Below are 22,140 nucleotides of genomic sequence, written 5' to 3'. Positions count from 1 at the left end.
ATCTCTTTCATTCTCAAGGTTGTGTGCTAAAAGCATATTTTAATATGTAAAGATTCTCTGGGAACACATTTCATGTAAAAACTGGAACTCAGTTCACAGGTGCATTGTAATATCAGTTCAACCTTAATTTGTCAGGAGCATAAGGAACAATTTTTCTTTTCTTGCCTTTAGTGGGAAAAATCCAAACTTGAAATTATCCAAAACAGTCATGTAGAGTATCGTTCTTTTATTTTTTTTCCAAACGCATACTGTGCTAATCAAGCACCCAAAGAGAGCAAATTGAGTTTAATAGGATTGTTGCATGGATTTTAATTTCGTGGGCCAAATCATTACTCTTGAAACCTATTAAGCTTTAGAAGTAAACTGAGTTGTAAGTTCGGCCCCACAATGACAGTGGTAAAAAGAGCTCTACTACATTATGCCCCTTGATTCCACAAATGTATTTTATACTTTGAGCTTGGTGTTGGGTGATATTTGTTCAGAGTCTACAGTTTCATTAAGCTGTGCATGTCATTTTATTCTCAAAGAAACGATAAACAAATTTAGGTCCTTTGTACTTGTGAAGTATTTTTTGTTTTTACATGAAGATACAATATACATGTGTTCACTCTTTAAACCAAGAAATACAGTTTTCATGTTGAATGCATATTGGAAACTGCTGTTAGATATTGTCTGTTTTAACGAAGATTATCTCTTTTTCCCTTGCAGATCATGCTAAGGAGGAAAGGACAGTGTGCTTTGTTAGAGTAAAGGACGAGGTCATTAGCCATAGTGTATATACCGTCAAGCAACACACACAAAACCCCTCAGCCACAAGACATCCGCATATTGCATGTTAACCAGAAGACAAGACAACATGGAAATCCACTGCACACTGTTGCCTATACACTTTGTACATTTAATTGATATTTGTGCTGAGGTGATACTCCTGTCTAAAAGAACAACATTGTCTTTCTTTTCTAGCACAGAGTGATGCATTCAAATATGCAGACCTAATTAGTTTCCTATATATTCATGCCATCTTGAAAAGACAGACTATGGTGTAACCATGATTCTATTATGTATTGGTACGTCTGTAGACCAAGATATAATTTTTTAAAAATAAGTTTATTTCTTTCAAGGTTTACAAATAACAAAGGTGCACCTTGTATTTAAAATTGCCATTATAGATGAGAGCGTGCATGCACAGTCATTTTTGTTTAAGAGTAATATTTTTAATGTAGTAGATTTTAAGGTGTGGTGAGGGAGGGATCTGACAGAGATGAATGTGCCAAGCAAAACCACAACTGTGTATCTTTTAAAGCACATCATGGCTTTAAGTACCATGTTGTTAAGGATTCTCATGAAGTGCCATAGACTGTACATCAAATTAGAGTATTATTTCTTCAGTGTTACTGTTTTCAGAGCCACATTTTGTTGCTTATTTGCTAGTACTAATCAGTCAAAGGGCACCATTCTTTTTTTTTTTCCTTTTTTTTTGGAAACCAAAGCTGTCTCAGAAATGGCCGATTTAACTTTACAGTAACAAAATAGACAGCACAATACAAACTCTCTCAATACAGATAAACTCACACATACTGGAGATATATGTAATAGATATATATATATAAAATTATTTTAATGCATTGTAGTGTAATATTTATGCATACTATACTGTATAACATGTTATTCAAAAGGGATATGCCATTTCTGAGACACGATAACAAAAAAAAAGTTGGAGGAAATTATTTTGCTTCTATTTATAGCTCTGTCAAAAGTCAGAAGACTCTAAATGCTTTGCAAAAATGGTTTCACATTTGCTTAAATGCTTCATCACAGTCACATTTAAAATAGTGACTCTAAACAAAGAAGAAAGCAGCACTCATCAGATGCATGATAAACCAAAATATGAAAATGGGAAATGTTTAATTAACCTAGTCACTGGGTGGGTTAAGTACATGGGTGAATTTTATATGTGATTTGTTTTGTTTTGTTTTGTTCAGATTTACTGCTTATAGCCTTAGAAAGCCTTTTACAAAATTTAAAAAAAAATAGATGTGCATTCAGTTTTTAAGAATGGATTCATCCAAAGGAATTCCTTTTTTGTGGTTTGGATGTTGCAGCTAGTAAAGGATATTTTTGCTCTGTTCAGCAGTTCTAAAAATTGCTGAAGTAGGGGCCAGGTCACTGGTAGTTCTAGTATGGAATGGGAGAAGTGAAAGTTCAGTTCTAGAACTTTCCATACTTCCAAGTTTACTGCAAGTTTTTATGCTTGAGAAAGATGCTTTCTAATATAAGACTGATGTGTTGATTTTACTGATTGTACTGTACATCTATTAAAGCCTTAGATTATTACATTACGGGTTGGAACCCATACCAATGTAATTTCAATCGTGTTAAGAGAGTAATGGTGACTCCATATGTTATTGTAGTTAGTTACATTATAGAATATTACTTATTTTTCTTGTTAAAATGTAGTTTTTCATTTCCTACATTTATTAGATTTCATTTTCTATTAACAATTGAATACCATTTCAGTTTATAGACTCTTGTTTTATTAGATTTTACCGATGAACTTTTCAAAATACAAAAAAAAATTAAAGTAGTTTTTCCTTCATAACATACTCAGTTTTGAATTACATGTAGTGTCATATGAATATTCGTATTATTGTTAACTAAATGATTTATATTTTACTGATTTAATATTAAAGTGTAAGAATGTCAGTCATTGTTAGTTCTTGTCTAGTTTTCATTAAAAGAACAAAGATCTTTTATATGGATATCTTATAAATATATAATCATTGCTAAGTAAGAAGTTAAGTTGTTGCTATCGCAACAATCCTGGCAGACAATTGAGTAATATTTTGATGATTTATTTTGTTTGTAATTAGTTATTATAAGAAGATCTAGATCCTAGATATTAGAATAAAATTTATTTTCTACTGTATCCATTTCAAATGTTAAAGTATTGTTTAATATTTTTGAAATCCCTGAATATCAGGCCTTGTTATAAATAAGCTGCATAATCAATAAATAGAACAAGGGACTTTTTGTTGATAATCCAAATACTCAAAGTTTACGTAATGAGAATTATAGCGTGTGTGCAAACTCTTGAGGGTTGATTATGCTGCAATTTAGCATGTTGGAACGTCTAGAGAGAAGGTTGACTTTTTGCACTTCTGTATATAGTCAAAAGAGAGAAACCTGTATAATAGTAAGATCTTATTTTGAATAAAAACGTCTATAATTACAAGGAGTTTTGTTAAGGCTAATACAATGACAGACTGAGCAAAATTGCTTGCAAAAGTGGCACAGAGTTAGCACTCCATACCCCTTCAAACATGTTGCTTTGCTTTTTGTGGACAGCTTGTAGTTTGCCAGGATTTTTTCAGCTGGAAAGATATGCCATCCTTCCGAGATCTCATGACTGACAAAAACTCCATTGGGCCAAATCTGCCTGAAGATCATTACCAAAACTAGCAGGTACTTCAACCATTAAGGTGAAATCATGGATCAAATATTCCTTACATTTTTCAAAACTACTGCATGTTTAAAACTTCAACAAAACAAAAAAGAGAAAGAACTATACTAAGGACATATACTATTCAAATCAGTTTCTGCCAATTTCAGTGGTTTATTGTTCACAAAAAAAAAAGAAAAAAATCTTCAAAACAAGTATTGACTTTCACAAAATTTCAACCATAAACAGGCAAACCAAACAGCACACAGTAGCTATAGTTGTTATGTGATTGTTTTTTAATTGCTCTAGGATCCTGTTCTTTCAGCAGGTGAAAAAGATAAAACACAGTTCAAATTTCATGGTTTTAATTTTCAACTCAGAAGCACTCAAAAAAGCAAATGTGATAATGGGCACTTGTTTAATGAATTAGTGTATCCAGCCTTCACTCCAGCTGGTTATAATGTTGCACTTATCAGCAACCCTACGCTTTCATCTGCTGAAAGGACAGATGTGCTTGGTTTTACTATTATGTAATCACAACTTACTTTCTGCTTGTAGTTGCTTAAAATTATGTATTTTGTCTTGGGCTGCAATTTGTTTTATGCTTATTTTATTATTACTGCAGTAGTTGACTTTGCTGTATGGAAAAATAAAGTGAAATTGCCCTAATAAAACTTCTCTTTCTTAAGTATATTTGTGTATCTGAGATTGAAGAGTAAATTATTTTTGTGCGTTTCAAGCATCCATGCATGTCTGTCTTGACGAACGTAATGATGTGGAAATTCAGTATAAGGTGTTAAGTGATGGCAAGTAAGGCACTGACTGTCTTCCCCACTAGCCTCTCAGACCACGAGGGAGAATCTGAATCACGATGTACTGCCACCCACTGCCCCGTGTTCTCTGAAAAATCTTGTCCTCCTTTTCCTCTGACACTTTAAGTGCTGTTTGATATATTTTAGATGCTGGAGGGGAAAATTCTAAGGGAAAAAAGTAAATTCTCTTATCAGTTCTTTCTGTAAACGAAATTTTATTTGCCTGACTGCTCCAGGAGACTGGCACTGGCAACCAGGCAAGCTGAGAGAATATTTCAATAAATGCAATAATGATGACACTTGATTCAGAGGGATAAAAGTTTATGCACACACACAGCTGAACCAAGCCATGACATGACTCTTGAGTATGTGTGTGTGCGTGGGGTATGTGTGTGTGTGTGTGTGTGTGTGTGTGTGTTTTTTAAATGGTGAATTAAAAATTCTGTTGAAGTGAAGCCTGGTATCCCACATGGCTTTGCATTTTGCAATCTTCTCAGATAGTCAGTGAAAGCCAGAGTTCCAATGTGAAGAAATTTGCTCATTTGATCATTTAGTGCTACTCTGTGTGACTGTGGCACTTGATATTTGGTCAGAGCCTACAAATTCTTTGTAGGTCAATGCTTGTTTTCTAAAACTTACTGCAATAAAAATAACTGCGTTATTTATAATTAATACAATTCTGTTACTGGCTGAGTTCTGTGGAACACTTCTGTTGTTTTCAGTGGACTCAACTATTCAAGGTGCTGCTCCTCAGAGAGCAGCTGCCCTGGGGGAGATTATCTAAAGCAGGGGTTCACAACCTTTCTGAGTAACATCAGAACATCTGGCTCCTCTCCAATTAGTGATAGTACTTTTGGGTAACTTTTAATTGAAAAAAATACAGTAACAAATAGCAACTGTAACGTTTTTGTTCATCACAACAACATATACATGCATCTGAAAAACAGTAATTTGAGATACTCGTTCTCCAGACAACGCTTATTGTTCAGAAGGAGTTATTACTGCAGGGACCACTAGGGGTCCTCAGCTCACAGGATGGGACCCTGTCTTAGAAGTCTGGTTTCTTATTTCATTACAGACCCTTGACATTCACGGAGTTTACACCTTGGAACGACCCTAAAGATCAGTGACAATCTAAATTTGACGGAGGCGCACCTTCATACAGGAAATAGTCACTCAACATGGGAGTGAACCTGCGGGACAGTCAGCAACGGGATTTTGCTTTTTTTGTTTGTGTGTGTGTGTGTGTGTGTGTGCGGTACGCGGGCCTCTCACTGTTGTGGCCTCTCTCATTGCGGAGCACAGGCTCCGGACACGCAGGCTCAGCGGCCACGGCTCACGGGCCCAGCCGCTCCGCGGCATGTGGGATCTTCCCGGACTGGGGAACGAACCCGTGTCCCCTGCATCGGCAGGCGGACTCAACCACTGCGCCACCAGGGAAGCCCTTTCTACTTGTTTTTACTCCACTCACTGATGAGTCTGAGGCAGTCACTTTACTACTTGAGACAGTCTACTATATGTTCTGGAGAAAAATTATAATGTTCAAGATTTGGAAACTTTACAGCCTAGAACATATCCACTTTAAGGTTCAAAGTCCATGTATTAATATGAAGAGATACAACATGCGAAAGTTGGAGAATTAAATGTTAAAGGATTTGTTTTGACTTTTCTTGACCTTTCAAAAACACTGAACCTCACTGAAGCGACTAGAAAGTGGCCTTGTGCCATGGCTGGCCTCAGCCCAGCCTCCAGCATACGGTGCTCGCCATGGTTGGCCCCAGCTATGCAGCACTTGGGGTGGGCGGTAAATCTGAAGCTACCCTCAGATTGTAGCTGTGTGGGGCCACGCCGGGCCACAGCTTCCTCCTCCAGACTTCTTACGAGTTGGACTCTAGGTTCTCAAAGGGCCCTGTGTGTTCTGAACTCCCGAAGAGCAAAATCTAAATGTGTGCTGGGGCCGACTGGGGCCCGGGGCTGGAGAACTCTCCTTCCTCCAAGCCCTGTAGCCAAACTCCCTCAGAGCTGGCACTTGCCCCGGACAGCTGGCATCCTCAGCTGCCCTGTCCTACCCTTTACCTCTCCTCCACCAGGGGGCTGAGGCAACCAAGCGGGTCAGAGCTACTCCTTTTTGTCTTCTCAGGAAGCAGCCCCCTCGGTTCTCTTCCTTTTTTGTTGTATGAGCTTCTTCTTTATTCATGTGATATTTTTCTTTTGCTAATTAAATGTTGGGGAAAAAAATATATTCTGCCCTTGAGTGTACCATTTTAGGAAAAAAGAGCAGTGGCAGATTAGAACACAGATAAAATCTGTTACTATTAGTGACCTATTTAGGTCTTTCAGAAACAATTTACTGAAGCAAGTGCGATCAGTTTCTTTCTCCCTGATTGGGTTTCATAATGACAAGACAGAATTTCTAACAGGTAAAGAATAAACCTGAAGGTTCGTTCGTGGTGGTGGGGAGCCACCAGGTTGTTATGTGAATTCTAACTGCTGCTGTCAGTCACATGTGCCTCTTGGTGGAGCCTGGGCTGTTGAATCCCTGCCCTTGGAATTTAGCAGAGCCTGGTGGCTGGGTTCAACTGCAGCTTCAGGTGGGCTTCTATGATTCCACTGCAAAGGGCACCATTTCACTGGAGGGAAATTTTAACTATTGCAACCACTGCGTGTGCTTAGGTCATTAATTCATCTCCTAGGAAATAAAAAAGCATAGAAGTTCTCCATAGAAGAGTTCCACATCTGGATGAGTCCTCAGACCCCCAAGTGCCTCGCTTTTTAAATCTGTTCTGACACTAGATATACAGTTGCTATAGGGGAATTAAGTAATGAAATATACCCCCAAGCTATAGCTGAAAGGCAATTGCTTGGACCAGGGTAGCTGTGACCGAAATTACCCATGCAGACAGGATCCATTCACAGGAGAACACCGTGTTCACAAGGGGTGTAGAAATCAGTGGTCGTGGTGCCTTTCAAGCTCTGGACATCAGTGAGCAGTCTGCAGAAGAAGTCCATGCTTGAACTTAAACGTAAAGCAATGCTGTGCCAAAGAACCAAAAAGTTAGCCAAGCAGATCTCCAAAATCTATTTAGAACGGCACACAGTACACTAGTCTAGAAGAGAGTATAAGCCTCTTGACTAAAGTCTTATGGTGAGAGTGGCAAAGCTAAGCAGAAAACTAGACCCCTGAAGTCCCATAATATAACAGGACTTTAGGTTTCCGATGAAAGTAGAAGGACATCTGAGGAACTTGACTTTAGGTTTCAGATGAAAGCAGAAAGACATCTGAGGAACTAGAAGCCTGCAGCAGAGCCTGAACAAAAGAAGCCTTTGTAATGGACAACTAACAAATTAACAGTCGAAATCTGGACACGGTGAATGGGGCTTCAGTAACAGGAAGAACGTCAGCACTTGCCCTGCTGTGCCTTGGCACTGGGCCTCTTCCTTTCACAAATGCAACCAATTCCCAGATGTGGGCTTAGGTGGACTCTGAAGATAAAGATAAGTAGTAACATCTGGAAGGTTAAGGGATGAGACAGAGAGAAGGGCACTTTTGACAACCTTGTGCGTGTTAGTGGTGGGTACTACCCAGGGCCACCAAACATCACAGATGCTGGTCAAACCACAGGAAAAGACGATAACCTCTTGAAATGATTAGTTTTAAGACATACATTGGAAACTCCCTTAAACTCATAAAAATCAAAGCTACTCATGAGAAATGGCATTAAGGCACTGGGGGAGGCACTGCAAGTGGTTAAGTTCAAGGGCTCTGGGGCTTCCCTGGTGGTGCAGTGGTTGAGAGTCCGCCTGCCGATGCAGGGGACACGGGTTCGTGCCCCGGTCCGGGAAGATCCCACATGCCGTGAAGCGGCTGGGCCCGTGAGCCATGGCCGCTGAGCCTGCGCGTCCGGAGCCTGTGCTCCTCAACGGGAGAGGCCACAACAGTGAGAGGCCCGCGTACCGCAAAAAAAAAAAAAAAAAAAAAAAAATCAAGGGCCCTGCAATCAGTCCACCTGGACCCATGTCTCAATTTTTCAGTTCTTTGACCTTGGCAGAGCTACATCACCTCTCTGGGACTCAAGTTTCCACCTTCGTAAGATAGAAATAGCAACGAGAATATTTACCTTGCAGGGTTGCTGAATGGTTTCCAGACTGAATTACCTGGGGCATCATTAAAAAGTATTGATGCTTGGTCCCTTCCACCAGACATTCTGATTTAATTGCTATGGAGGCAACTACTGGGTTAATGTATATAAAATGCTTAGAACAGTGCCTGGCATACAGCAAGAAATTGATACATGGTAACTATGATTGCTATTTTATCATTATCCATTTTTCAAATGACTCCACGTAATCTTTAATTTTCATCCTAGTTCTTAGGTTACACATCCCTTTCAAAGCAGCCATGGACATACTCGATTTGTGTCATCTCTAATTCTATCTTTCCTGTTCAGAAGTGAAACTCTATCTTCCCGTTATTTACCGCCACAACAGGTCCTGCTCATTGTTGCAAATACAGAGAACATTTCAAAACTAGAATCAAGTGCTTTCTGACTCACTGAACATTTTAAATTCATGAGCCAGCATGATATGATCACAGACCATACTTAACCATATCAATTTGAAAGCAACCCTTTAGACATACCTAAACTTAACTATTTGAATTCCCCCTTTACTTAAATCATGCTCAAGATCAAATCATAGAATGGATGCCTTAACGATCATGAAAACTGTGTCATTAAACAATATATTTAAAGTGTTTTTATTATATTTATCAAAATATTTCTAATTACATTTGAGTGGCACTACTATATTTCTTTATCATATTTCATCATAGGTTTAGTTTAGATGCTTAAATTAGCACTGACTCAGCTCCATAAACACACATAAGAATCTAGCTAGAATTGGGAGATTGGGATTGACATATACACACTAATATATATAAAATGGATAACTAATAAGAACTTGCTGTGTAAAAAAATAAAATAAAATTCAAAAACAAACAAACAAAAGAATCTAGCCAGGCACCATGCTGGGCTTGAGATGCAAGGTTGAAAGGCAAGAACCTCACAGGGTAATGGCTAAAACAAGACGTATAGACTACTGCATACACACGGATCTAGTATTTCCAACCTCCCACTCCTGCTCCAAGCCCTTAACTGAACCACAAAATAGATTAGAATAGGTTAAATGAAAACCACCCTCTCTTCTCGAATACAATACTATGACTAATCTATTCATTATCCAACTCATTTTATTCTTAAAAAGTAATCTGAGTATTGAAAAAATATTTACGAGTAAATATGTTCACTGTAGCATTTTTTCATAATATTAAAAACCAAGAGCAGTCTTTGTTTCAGTACTTAGGAAATGACTAAGTAACGTATTAGGGAGTGTTATATATTTAAAAAGGATTTTTTCAAAAATGATTTGGTCACATAGGAAAGTAACTTTAGTGGTAGAATTATAGGATTATTATTTTTAAATTTTCTGGGTTTTCAAATTTTCTAAGCATTTTAGTAAACATTTATTGCTTTTCATTTAAACTGCTTCATATTTTTTCCTTTACTGTTTACAATAAATTCATTTAAATTGTTTCTTAGAGCAGGCACCCATTTGAGTTGGTTTGCCAAATTCAGAATATTAAAATGTGTTATCTAAAACATGCACTTATCTATTACTGTTAGTTGAAAATTGTATAAAATACCTTGCTGAATCAGTGAAATATGTATGTTATTTTAGGGAAGACTCTTAGTATAATCTTGCATAATCTTTGGTCTTAATTCTCTAAAATTATAACTAGTTTCTGGGTGATTATATCATTCGCTATTTACATTTTACTTATGGCACAAATTTCTATTTTAAACCAATCAATTTATTTAGGTGGTTTCCTCACCTTCCCTGCCCTCAGAATACTCTAAATCATCAAAATTGTTTCATATATATTTATTATAATTTAGTGGAAAAGACAACTAAGTGTGCGGAACATACCTTAGGAAGATTTGCTAGCAAGGTAAGTATATTAAGCTGGGAGATGAGGGAAAGTTACCTCCAAGGAGGTGACATTGGAGCAGAGACCTGAATGGAGTAAGGCAGCATCCTCTTACCTTGGAGGCATATCCTTTCCAGCCATCTCTCCTGTTGAATGCTGACTCATCCTTTCCGCTTAATTAAATGCCACTTCCTTTAGAAGCATTCTTCTCTTCCTTCCTGACACCATGAAAGACACATTAATTATTTCTTGCCTTACTTTCTCAGGGCTGATTGCTTTTACCTCCACTTCAGTACTTACTCTTCCTGGTATTACAGGAAGACTATCACAACTTGGAATCTGCCCAAAGAAAGGCATTTTCTCACCAGGAGTAGCCAGTCTTACTCATCTGTGTGTGGCACTCAGTGCCTAGCACTAGTTTTGTATTTAGGAGGTGCTGGTTGAAGGTTGTTTACTTGAATTTTAATTAAATGTATCTCCTATCCTCGCTGAAAATGCAGATCAGGAACATTCTACCTAACTCTGCTTTTCAGGCCATGAAAACAATGCAACCACTGAGTATCTAGAAAGATTGATGGCATTTCAATGTCTTCCATTGTTTGAAAAATTGTCTGAAGAAATGAGCTGGTATTTCCCAGCCCACAACCCACTCTAAACTCCTTGAACTGTTCCACTAAAGAGAGTAATTTAGAATGTGTTTAATTAAAGCTTTCCTCCCTCCTTGAATACAAAAATGTGATTACCTAACTCATTACCTATGGAGAGGAGACTGTAGTAAGTAATATTCTGGTAGGGTGGGATAGCTTATGAGCATATTCTGATAAGGGATCTTGGTGAAAGAGAGAACATACATTTATAGTCTTTGTACATCCGTTAAAATATTTCTGAGAGTCTGTTGCCTTGCATGCAGATGCCTTTCCCTATCATCTGCAGAACGGTTTTTATTTATGTGTTTGTTTCTTTTCCCAGGCATCTCAAGCCTGTGTTAATTAGCAACAACAGTGGCACATAGGAGGAACATAAGCCATTTGCTTGTGAACAAGTTATAAGAATTGCAGTGGAAATTGATTTGTACAGAATATACACCTACAGCCTGAATAATTTTTAATGTATTTGTCTTGTTTTAATTAGTTGGCTCTTTCTCTTCCTCCCTCTTCTCTCTACATTATTTCACAGGGCACTGAACTCCGGTCACTACTGTTGTTGCTCTCAGCTCCCAGCAGAACCCTCCTTATGAAAAGGTGTAGTGAACAATTATTTCATCTGATGTGACTTAAAAGGGTCTGGGAAGCCGCTTCATTCCCCTACAATTTTCCCACCTTTTCACTTTTAATTACCAACCCCTGAATAAGAGATAAAATTTTTCATTCCATAGTTAGTGATGATGTAAATACTTGAAGAGACTTTGTGGGAAAAATGACTTAAATTCATGTTACTTTATTTCTTTCCTCTTTCTCTCTCACGTCCTTTCTTCATCTTTTTTTCCCCTGTTCTTTCTTTTGTAAGAATTTAGAGAATGCTGATCTGTGTCATGTTCTGTGATAGTCACTGCGGACAATACAATTAATCTGAATCGGTCTCCATGCTCCAAGACCCCAAAGAAGAGTTGGCGGGATATCTGTGCCAACAAAACGCTGCAGTTCAAACTGATAATTGATATACTGGAGGACTATGCAGACTGCTATGGGAAAGGAGAGGGCAAGGTCGCTGATGTCTAAGGAGCAATGGTAGAGAAAGAGCCCAGAAGATGAGTCTATGGAACACAAACTTCCCCAATTTTATAGTTTTCCCACTTTCTAAAAAGTGCCCCTCTCTACAAGTTCTATCGTGCACGTGAGATACAGAAGAATACTACTATTTGCCTTCTGTAATTGCACAATACCCAAACCTTCAGTTTGTTGAGTCCAAAATGTGATCCCCTACGTTTTGGCCCCAGCAAATGATATTTGTTCCTTTAACTTGATTGATGTGTTGGCATAAATGTGGATGGATATCTCTTTAAATTCTCTGATTTGCCAATATCAAGTGCATACCCACCACATGCGTGGGTAAACGTTATAATATTTTTAAATAGATGTAAGAGAAATTATTTAAATGCTTAACTCTTCGCATTTTTCCAAAACTCTGAAAGGCAGGCTTGATTATGTCTTATTTCAAATATGAATGGGTGAAAGAGTAAACTAGCTCTCCACAAAATTCAAACAACAATTTGGTCATTAGTCTCAGCAATTTCTTTGTTCTTCTTTATTTCTCTAATGTTCTTATCAGCAGAAAATGGATTGGTTTTGATTTAATCTTATTTTCCTTCTCTGGCTCACCCTCTGTTGGAAGTTCCCATAATCCTAAAATGATGAAAACTCTGGGCAGCCACAGCTTTGCCTCTGTCAATCGCCGAATTACAAATAACGTGTCCTCTAATAATTGCAAAACACTTGCAAAAACGAATCAATTATTTCTTACTTTAAGAGTTTCTAAAGATGGTGAAGTAACAAAATACAAGGGTTTAACATTTTCAATTAAAAAACCAAATACTGAGACGAGGGGAAGATGGAGGAAGAGTAAGACGCGGAGATCACCTTCCTCTCCACAGATACACCAGAAATACATCTACACGTGGAACAACTCCTACAAAACACCTACTAACGCTGGCAGAAGACCCTCCCAAAAGGCAAGAAACTCCACACGTACCTGGGTAGGGCAAAAGAAAAAACAGAGACAAAAGAATAGGGAGGGGACCTGCACCAGCGGGAGGGAGCCGTGAAGGAGGAAAGGTTTCCACACACTAGGAAGCCCCTTCACTGGTGGAGATGGCGGGTGGCGGGGGGAAGTTTCGGAGCCACGGAGGAGAGCGCAGCAACAGGGGTGCGGAGGGCAAAGCGGAGAGATTCCCGCACAGAGGATCAGGGCCGACCGGCACTCACCAGCCCGAGAGGCTTGTCTGCTCACCCGCTGGGGCGGGCGGGGCTGGGAGCTGAGGCTCGGGCTTCGGTCGGAGCGCAGGGAGAGGACTGGGGCTGGCGGCGTGAACACAGCCTGAAGGGGCTAGTGCACCACGGCTGGCCGGGAAAAAGTCGGGACCCGCCGAAGAGGCAAGAGACTTTTTCTTCCCTCTTTGTTTCCTGGTGCGCGAGGAGAGGGGATTCAGAGCACTGCTTAAAGGAGCTCCAGAGACGGGCGCAAGCCGCGGCTAAAAGCGCGGACCCCAGAGACGGGCATGAGATGCTAAGGCTGCTGCTGCAGCCACCAAGAGGCCTGTGTGTGAGCACAGGTCACTCTCCACACCTCCCTTCCGGGAGCCTGGTGCAGCCCGCCACTGCCAGGGTCCCGGGATCCAGGGACAACCTCCCCGGGAGAACGCACGGTGCGCCTCAGGCTGCTGCAACTTCACGCCGGCCTCTGACGCCACAGGCTCGCCCCGCCTCCGTACCCCTCCCTCCCCACGGCGTGAGTGAGCCAGAGCCCCCGAAGCAGCTGCTCCTTTAACCCCGTCCTTTCTGAGCGAAGAACAGACGCCCTCAGGTGACCTACATGCAGAGGAGGGGCCAAATCCAAAGCTGAGCCCCGGGAGCTGCGCGAACAAAGAAGAGAAAGGGAAATCTCTCCCAGCAGCCTCAGGAGCAGCGGATTAAATCTCCACAATCAACTTGATGTACCCTGCATCTGTGGAATGCCTGAATAGACAACGAATCATCCCAAATTGAGGAGGTGGACTTCGAGAGCAAGATTCATGAATTTTTTCTTTTCCTCCTTTTGTGAGTGTGTATGTGTATGCTTCTGTGTGAGATTTTGTCTGTATAGTTTTGGTTCCACCATTTGTTCTAGGGTTCTATCCGTCTGTTTTTTTTTTCTTAATAAATATTTTTTATTTTAATAACTTTATTTTATTTTACTTTATCTTCTTTCTTTCTTCTTTCCTTCCTTCCTTTCTTTCCTTTCTTTCTTTCTTTCTTCTACTAATTCTTTCTTTCAACTTTTTCTCCCTTTTATTCTGAGCCGTGTGGATGAAAGGCTCTTGGTGCTGCACCCAGGAGTCAGTGCTGTGCCTCTGAGGTGAGAGAGCCAACTTCAGGACACTGGTCCACAAGAGACCTCCCAGTTCCACATAATATCAAACGGCAAAAATCTTCGAGAGATCTCCATCTCAACACCAGCACCCAGCTTCACTCAACGACCAGCTAACTACAGTGCTGGACACCCTATGCCAAACAACTAGCAAGACAGGAACACAACCCCACCATTAGCAGAGAGGCTGCCTAAAATCATAATAAGGCCACAGACACCCCAAAACACACCACCAGACGTGGACCTGCCCACCACAAAGACAAGATCCAGCCTCATCCACCAGAACACAGGCACTAGTCCCCTCCACCAGGAAGCCTACACAACCCACTGAACCAAACTTTGCCACTGGGGACAGACACCAAAAACAACAGGAACTTGAACCTGCAGCCTGCAAGAAGGAGACCCCAAACACAGTAAGAAAAGCAAAATGAGAAGACAGAAAAACACACAGCAGGTGAAGGAGCAAGATAAAAACCCACCAGACCTAACAAATGAAGAGGAAATAGGCAGTCTACCTGAAAAAGAATTCAGAATAATGATAGTAAAGATGATCCAAAATCTTGGAAAAAGAATAGACAAAATGCAAGAAACATTTAACAAGGACCTAGGAGAACTAAAGATGAAACAAGCAACGACGAACAACACAATAAATAAAATTAAAAATACTCTAGGGCTTCCCTGGTGGTGCAGTGGTTGAGAGTCCGCCTGCCAATTCAGAGGATACGGGTTTGTGCCCCGGTGAGGGAGGATCCCACATGCCGTGGAGTGGCTGGGCCCATGAGCCATGGCTGCTGAGCCTACGCATCCGGAGCCTGTGCTCTGCAATGGGAGAGGCCACAGCAGTGAGAGGCCCGTGTACCGCAAAACAAACAAACAAACAAACAATACTCTAGATGGGATCAACAGCAGAATAACTGAGGCAAAAGAATGGATAAGTGACCTGGAAGATAAAATAGTGGAAATAACTATGGCAGAGCAGAATATAAAGAATGAAAAGAACTGAGGACAGTCTCAGAGACCTCTGGGACAACATTAAATGCACCAACATTCGAATTATAGGGGTTCCAGAAGAAGAAGAGAAAGAGAAAGGGACTGAGAAAATATTTGAAGAGATTATAGTTGAAAACTTCCCTAATATGGGAAAGGAAATAGTTAATCAAGTCCAGGAAGCACAAAGAGTCCCATACAGGATAAATCCAAGGAGAAATATGTAAAGACACATATTAATCAAACTATCAAAAATTAAATACAAAGAAAACATATTAAAAGCAGCAAGGGAAAAACAACAAATAACACACAAGGGAATCCCCATCAGGTTAACAGCTGATCTTTCAGCAGAAACTCTGTAAGCCAGAAGGGACTGGCAGGACATATTTAAAGTGATGAAGGAGAAACACCTGCAACCAATATTACTCTACCCAGCAAGGATTTCATTCAGATTGGATGGAGAAATTAAAACCTTTACAGACAAGCAAAAGCTAAGAGAATTCAGCACCACCAAACCAGCTTTACAACAAATGCTAAAGGAACTTCTCTAGGCAAGAAACACAACAGAAGGAAAAGACCTACAATAACGAACCCAAAACAATTAAGAAAATGGGAATAGGAACATACATACGATAATTACCTTAAATGTAAATGGACTAAATGCTCCCACCAAAAGACACAGATTGGCTGAATGGATACAAAAACAAGACCCATATATATGCTGTCTACAAGAGACCCACTTCAGACCTAGAGACACATACAGACTGAAAGTAAGGGGATGGAAAAAGATATTCCATGCAAATGGAAACCAAAAGAAAGCTGGAGTAGCAATTCTTATATCAGACAAAATAGACTTTAAAATAAAGACTACTAGAAGAGACAAAGAAGGACACTACATAATGATCAAGGGATCGATCCAAGAAGAAGACATAACAATTGTAAATATTTATGCACCCAAACATAGGAGCACCTCAATACATAAGGCAAATACTAACAGCCATAAAAGGGGATATCGACAGTAACACATTCATAGTAGGGAATTTTAACACCCCACTTTCACCAATGGACAGGTCATCCAAAATGAAAATAAATAAGGAAACACAAGCTTTAAATGATACATTAAACAAGATGGACTTAATTGATATTTATAGGACATTCCATCCAAAAACAACAGAATACACATTTTTCTCAAGTGCTCATGGAACATTCTCCAGGATAGATCATATCTTGGGTCACAAATCAAGCCTTGGTAAATTTAAGAAAATTGAAATTGCATCAAGTATCTTTTCTGACCAAAATGCTATAAGACTAGATATCAACTGCAGGAAAAAATCTGTAAAAACTACAAACACATGGAGGCTAAACAATACACTTTTAAATAACCAAGAGATCCCAGAAGAAATCAAGGAGGAAATCAAAAAATACCTAGAAACAAATAACAATGAAAAGACAATGACCCAAAACCTATGGGATACAGCAAAAGCAGTTCTAAGAGGGAATTTTATAGTAATACAATCCTACCTCAAGAAACAAGAAAAATCTCAAATAAACAACCTAACCTTGCACCTAAAGCAATTAGAGAAAGAAGAACAAAAACATCCCAAAGTTAGCAGAAGGAAAGAAATCATAAAAATCAGATCAGAAATAAATGAAAAAGAAATGAAGGAAACAATAGCAAAGATCAATAAAACTAAAAGCTGGTTCTTTGAGAAGATAAACAAAATTGAAAAACCATTAGCCAGACTCATCAAGAAAAAAAGGGAGAAGACTCAAATCAATAGAATTAGAAATGAAAATGGAGAAGTAACAACTGACACTGCAGAAATACAAAAGATCATGAGAGATTACTACAAGAAACTCTATGCCAATAAAATGGACAACCTGCAAGAAATGGACAAATACGTAGAAATGCACAACCTACCAAGACTGAATCAGGAAGAAATAGAAAATATGAACAGACCAATCACAAGCACTGAAATTGAAACTGTGATTAAAAATCTTCCAACAAACAAAAGCCCAGGACCAGATGGCTTCACAGGTGAATTCTATCAAACATTTAGAGAAGAGCTAACACCTATCCTTCTCAAACTCTTCCAAAATATAGCAGAGGGAGGGACACTCCCAAACTCATTCTACAAGGCCACCATCACCCTGATACCAAAACCAGACAAGAATGTCACAAAGAAAGAAAACTACAGGCCAATATCACTGATGAACGTAGATGCAAAAATCCTCAACCAAATACTAGCAAACAGAATCCAACAGCACATTAAAAGGATCATACACCATGATCAAGTGGGGTTTATTCCAGGAAGGCAAGGATTCTTCAATATACACAAATCAATCAATGTGATACACCATATTAACAAACTGAAGGAGAAAAACCATATGATCATCTCAATAGATGCAGAGAAAGCTTTTGACAAAATTCAACACCCATTTATGATAAAAACCCTGCAGAAAGTAGGCATAGAGGGAACTTTCCTCACATAATAAAGGCCATATATGACAAACCCACAGCCAGCATCGTAATGGTGAAAAACTGAAAGCTTTTCTACTAAGATCAGGAACAAGACAAGGTTGCCCACTCTCACCACTCTTATTCAACATAGTTTTGGAAGTTTTACCCACAGCAATCAGAGGAGAAAAGGAAATAAAAGGAATCCAAATCGGAAAAGAAGAAGTAAAGCTGTCACTGTTTGCAGATGACATGATACTATACATAGAGAATCCTAAAGATGCTACCACCAAACTACTAGAGCTAATCAATGAATTTGGTAAAGTAGCAGGATACAAAATTAATGCACAGAAATCTCTGGCATTCTTATATACTAATGATGAAAACTCTAAAAGTGAAATCAAGAAAGCACTCCCATTTACCACTGCAACAAAAAGAATAAAATATCTAGGAATAAACCTACCTAAGGAGACAAAAGACCTGTATGCAGAAAATTATAAGACACTGATGAAAGAAATTAAAGATGATACAAATAGATGGAGAGATATACCATGTTCTTGGATTGGAAGAATCAACATTGTGAAAATGACTCTACTACCCAAAGCAATCTACAGATTCAGTGCAATCCCTATCAAACTACCACTGGCATTTTTCACAGAACTAGAACAAAAAATTTCACAATTTGTATGGAAACACAAAAGACCCTGAATAGCCAAAGCCATTTTAACAACGAAAAATGGAGCTGGAGGAATCAGGCTCCCTGACTTCAGACTATACTACACAGCTACAGTAATCAAGAGAGTATGGTACTGGCACAAAAACAGAAAGATAGATCAATGGAACAGGATAGAAAGCCCAGAGATAAATCCACGCACATATAGTCACCTTATCTTTGATAAAGGAGGCAGGAATGTACAGTGGAGAAAGGACAGCCTCTTCAATAAGTGGTGCTGGGAAAACTGGAGAGCTACATGTAAAAGTATGAGATTAGATCACTCCCTAACACCATACACAAAAATAAGCTCAAAATGGATTAAAGACCTAAATGTAAGGCCAGATACTATCAAACTCTTAGAGGAAAACATAGGCAGAACACTCTATGACATAAATCACAGCAAGATCCTTTTGGACCCACCTCCTAGAGAAATGGAAATAAAAACAAAGATAAACAAATGGGACCTAATGAAACTTCAAAGCTTTTGCACAGCAAAGGAAACCATAAACAAGACCAAAAGACAACCCTCAGAATGGGAGAAAATATTTGCCAATGAAGCAACTGACAAAGGTTTAATCTCCAAAATTTATAAGCAGCTCAGGCAGCTCAATAACAAAAAAACAAACAACCTAATCCAAAAATGGGCAGAAGACCTAAATAGACATTTCTCCAAAGAATATATACAGACTGCCAACAAACACATGAAAGAATGCTCAACATCATTAATCATTAGAGAAATGCAAATCAAAACTACAATGAGATATCATCTCACACCAGTCAGAATGGCCATCATCAAAAAATCTAGAAACAGTAAATGCTGGAGAGGGTGTGGAGGAAAGGGAACACTCTTGCACTGTTGGTGGGAATGTGAATTGGTACATCCACTATGGAGAACAGTATGGAGGTTCCTTAAAAAACTACGAATAGAACTACCATATGACCCAGCAATCCCACTACTGGGCATATACCCTGAGAAAACCATAATTCAAAAAGAGCCATGCACCAAATTGTTCATTGCAGCTCTATTTACAATAGCCCGGAGATGGAAACAACCTAAGTGTCCATCATCGGATGAATGGATAAAGAAGATGTGGCACATATATACAATGGAATATTACTCAGCCATAAAAAGAAATGAAATTGAGCTATTTGTAATGAGGTGGATAGACCTAGAATCTGTCATACAGAGTGAAGTAAGTCAGAAAGAGAAAGACAAATACTGTATGCTAACACATATATATGGAATTTAAGGGAAAAAAATGTCATGAAGAACCTAGGGGTAAAACAGGAATAAAGACACAGACCTACTAGAGAATGGACTTGAGGATATGGGGAGTGGGAAGGGTAAGCTGTGACAAAGCGAGAGAGAGGCACGGACATATATACATTACCAAACATAAGGTAGATAGCTAGTGGGAAGCAGCCGCATAGCACAGGGAGATCGGATTGGTGTTTTGTGACCGCATGGAGGGGTGGGATAGGGAGGGTGGGAGGGAGGGAGATGCAAGAGGGAAGAGATATGGGAACATATGTATATGTATAACTGATTCACTTTGTCATAAAGCAGAAACTAACACACCAGTGTAAAGCAATTATACTCCAACAAAGATGTAAAAAAACAAACAAACAAACTCAAATATTTACCCGATGATTCCTCTAGGCTAAGCATGTGCTAGCACTTAGCACATGGAGACAAACAAGTGAGGCACTATTCCCGCCCTGATGGAGGACCGTTCAGATGGGGAGAAAGGTACAAAAGCAGTAACATAAGACCTAGGAACATTTAGGGGATAGGGCGATTGGTGGCATCAGGCACAAAATCTATCTTGGGGTGTTCTGGGAAGTTCTCTAGGGGAGGTGCCAAGAGATGAGCCATTGCATGTAGTCAAAGAGGCCGGAAAAACATCCCAGACAGAAAAGGCCACTTTAGCTAAGGCACAGAGGAGATGAGGACAAGGCACGAGTCGAAAGGCTTCAACAAACCTTAAGTCATTATCACATGAAATGTGAGCAGAGACAATGGGAACGCTGGAGAGAGAGACCGGAATGGGGTCATAGAAACCTCAGTAAAGTGTTTCTACTTTCAGAGTGCAGTTATGGACAGATGGGGCATTCTGGTTGCCACGGGCAGAAGATTTGGGAAGGCAAAACTAGAAACAGGAAAACCAGCTCTTGGGGATGAGACATCATGATGGTTAGAATGAAGATAATGAATTCTTAGGGCCTTCTAGAAAACAGATGCCAGGTGGCTGGGGTCAGGGTGGGAATTGTGTCTGAGGGTGGAGGGTCCCTGCCCTCCAAGCTGGACGTGAGGTCCTGCTCTGCTTCACTGTCCTCCTGTAGGGTCTCAGTCCCTTCTGTGCTCTGGGCCAGGGGATTCCCAAACGTTACTGCCTCCAAGCTGGAGGAGGGGGCCAGGTCAGAGAGAGCAGTGGATAGGGAGCCTGGGAGAGTTAGGGTGCATGGGGTGGGGTCCACAGGGCAAGGAGGCGGGGGCAGGGGGCAGCCACCTGGGCAGTCAGTTCCTGGCAGCGATGACCACAGAGAGAGCCATGCCCCCAAGGGCAACAGCATTCTCCCCAAAAAGCCTCTTCCATGGGATGGACCAGGCCCCCTTGGCAGGATACTTGGTACTCAGCTGTGTGGGGTTGCCCAGCATTTCTGGGTATAGGGTGGTCTCTGTGCTCTGCTGGTTGGCATGCTTCCTCACTAGCTTTGAGAGCTTGGTGTGGATGGTCTTGTTGGAAGATTCCAACTTCAGGGCTGCCCTCAGGAAGAGGATGGCCTCACTGTACTCACCTCGCTGGGCTTGCAGAAGAGTGCCTTGATGTTGCCTGGCAGGTGCTGGAGCAGGAACCTGCAGATGCACAGGACTGCATAGTGGTCCAACTTCGGCTGCAAGGCTGCCAGGTTGTTCAGACACTTCTAGAAATTTCTAAGAAAAAAGATTGACAACCCATTAGGAAAATGAGCAATGGACTTATGTAGGTAATTTATAAAAAAAAAAAAGGATATTGAATGCAAGTTAAAAACAAAATGAGATACCACTACAAACCCTCCCCAATGGCTAAAATGAGAAAGTCTAACCATATCAGGTGTTGGCAAGGACGTGAAGTAAATGAAACACTCATATACTGCTGGGTAGACGACAAATCGGTACAACCATTTTAATAAAAGATTTGGTGTTACGTGTGGAAGTTGAAGACCCATATACCCTATGACCCAGCAAATCGACTCTTAGGTTTATATCTAACAGAAATGCCTGTAAATGCATCACAAGACATAGGAATGCTTTTAGAAGCATTAGAATCAGAAACAGCCTCAAATCAGAAATGACCCAAATATCCACCAACAATAGATTGGATGAGCAATTGGTGATATATTAGTAAAATGGAATAACATTGAGTGGTAAAGATAAACAGATCACAGCTACATGCAACAACATGGATAAAACTCACAGAATGTTGACTGAATGAAGCCAACATAAAAACCAACGTGCACTCTGATCCCATTTACACAAAATTAAAATCCCAGCAACACTGTAGTGTTAAGAGATGTATATTTAGGAGTTAAAATGTAAAGAAAAGCAAGGGTGTGGATTGTAACTGAGAAGGGGCAGCTAGGTTTTTTTTGGTTTTTTTTTTGGTGGTACGCAGGCCTCTCACTGTTGAGGCCTCTCCC

General features: G+C 39.9%; 1 protein-coding gene and 1 pseudogene across 12 annotated transcripts in view; one reads left to right on the top strand and one right to left on the bottom strand.

Annotated features, from left to right (window-relative positions):
• MBNL1 (muscleblind like splicing regulator 1) overlaps positions 1 to 4,132 on the top strand; it is a 179,326-nt gene extending 175,194 nt beyond the window's left edge. For all 12 annotated transcript variants that reach the window (XM_060099520.1, XM_060099528.1, XM_060099523.1 and 9 more), the window contains one exon: positions 709 to 4,132. The gene's annotated coding sequence lies outside the window, so the exon portion shown is untranslated. The remainder of the gene's footprint in view (positions 1 to 708) is intronic.
• Positions 4,133 to 20,977: 16,845 nt separating this feature from the next.
• Positions 20,978 to 21,669, bottom strand: LOC132490560 (peptidyl-prolyl cis-trans isomerase FKBP8-like; annotated as a pseudogene).
• Between the last annotated feature and the right edge of the window lie 471 nt (positions 21,670 to 22,140).

This window comes from Mesoplodon densirostris, chromosome 5 (assembly GCF_025265405.1).
Source record: "Mesoplodon densirostris isolate mMesDen1 chromosome 5, mMesDen1 primary haplotype, whole genome shotgun sequence".
NCBI classification, from domain to species: domain Eukaryota; kingdom Metazoa; phylum Chordata; class Mammalia; order Artiodactyla; family Ziphiidae; genus Mesoplodon; species Mesoplodon densirostris.
The sequence above is the reverse complement of the archived record's forward strand: the minus strand, read 5'-3'. Positions and strand labels throughout refer to the sequence as shown.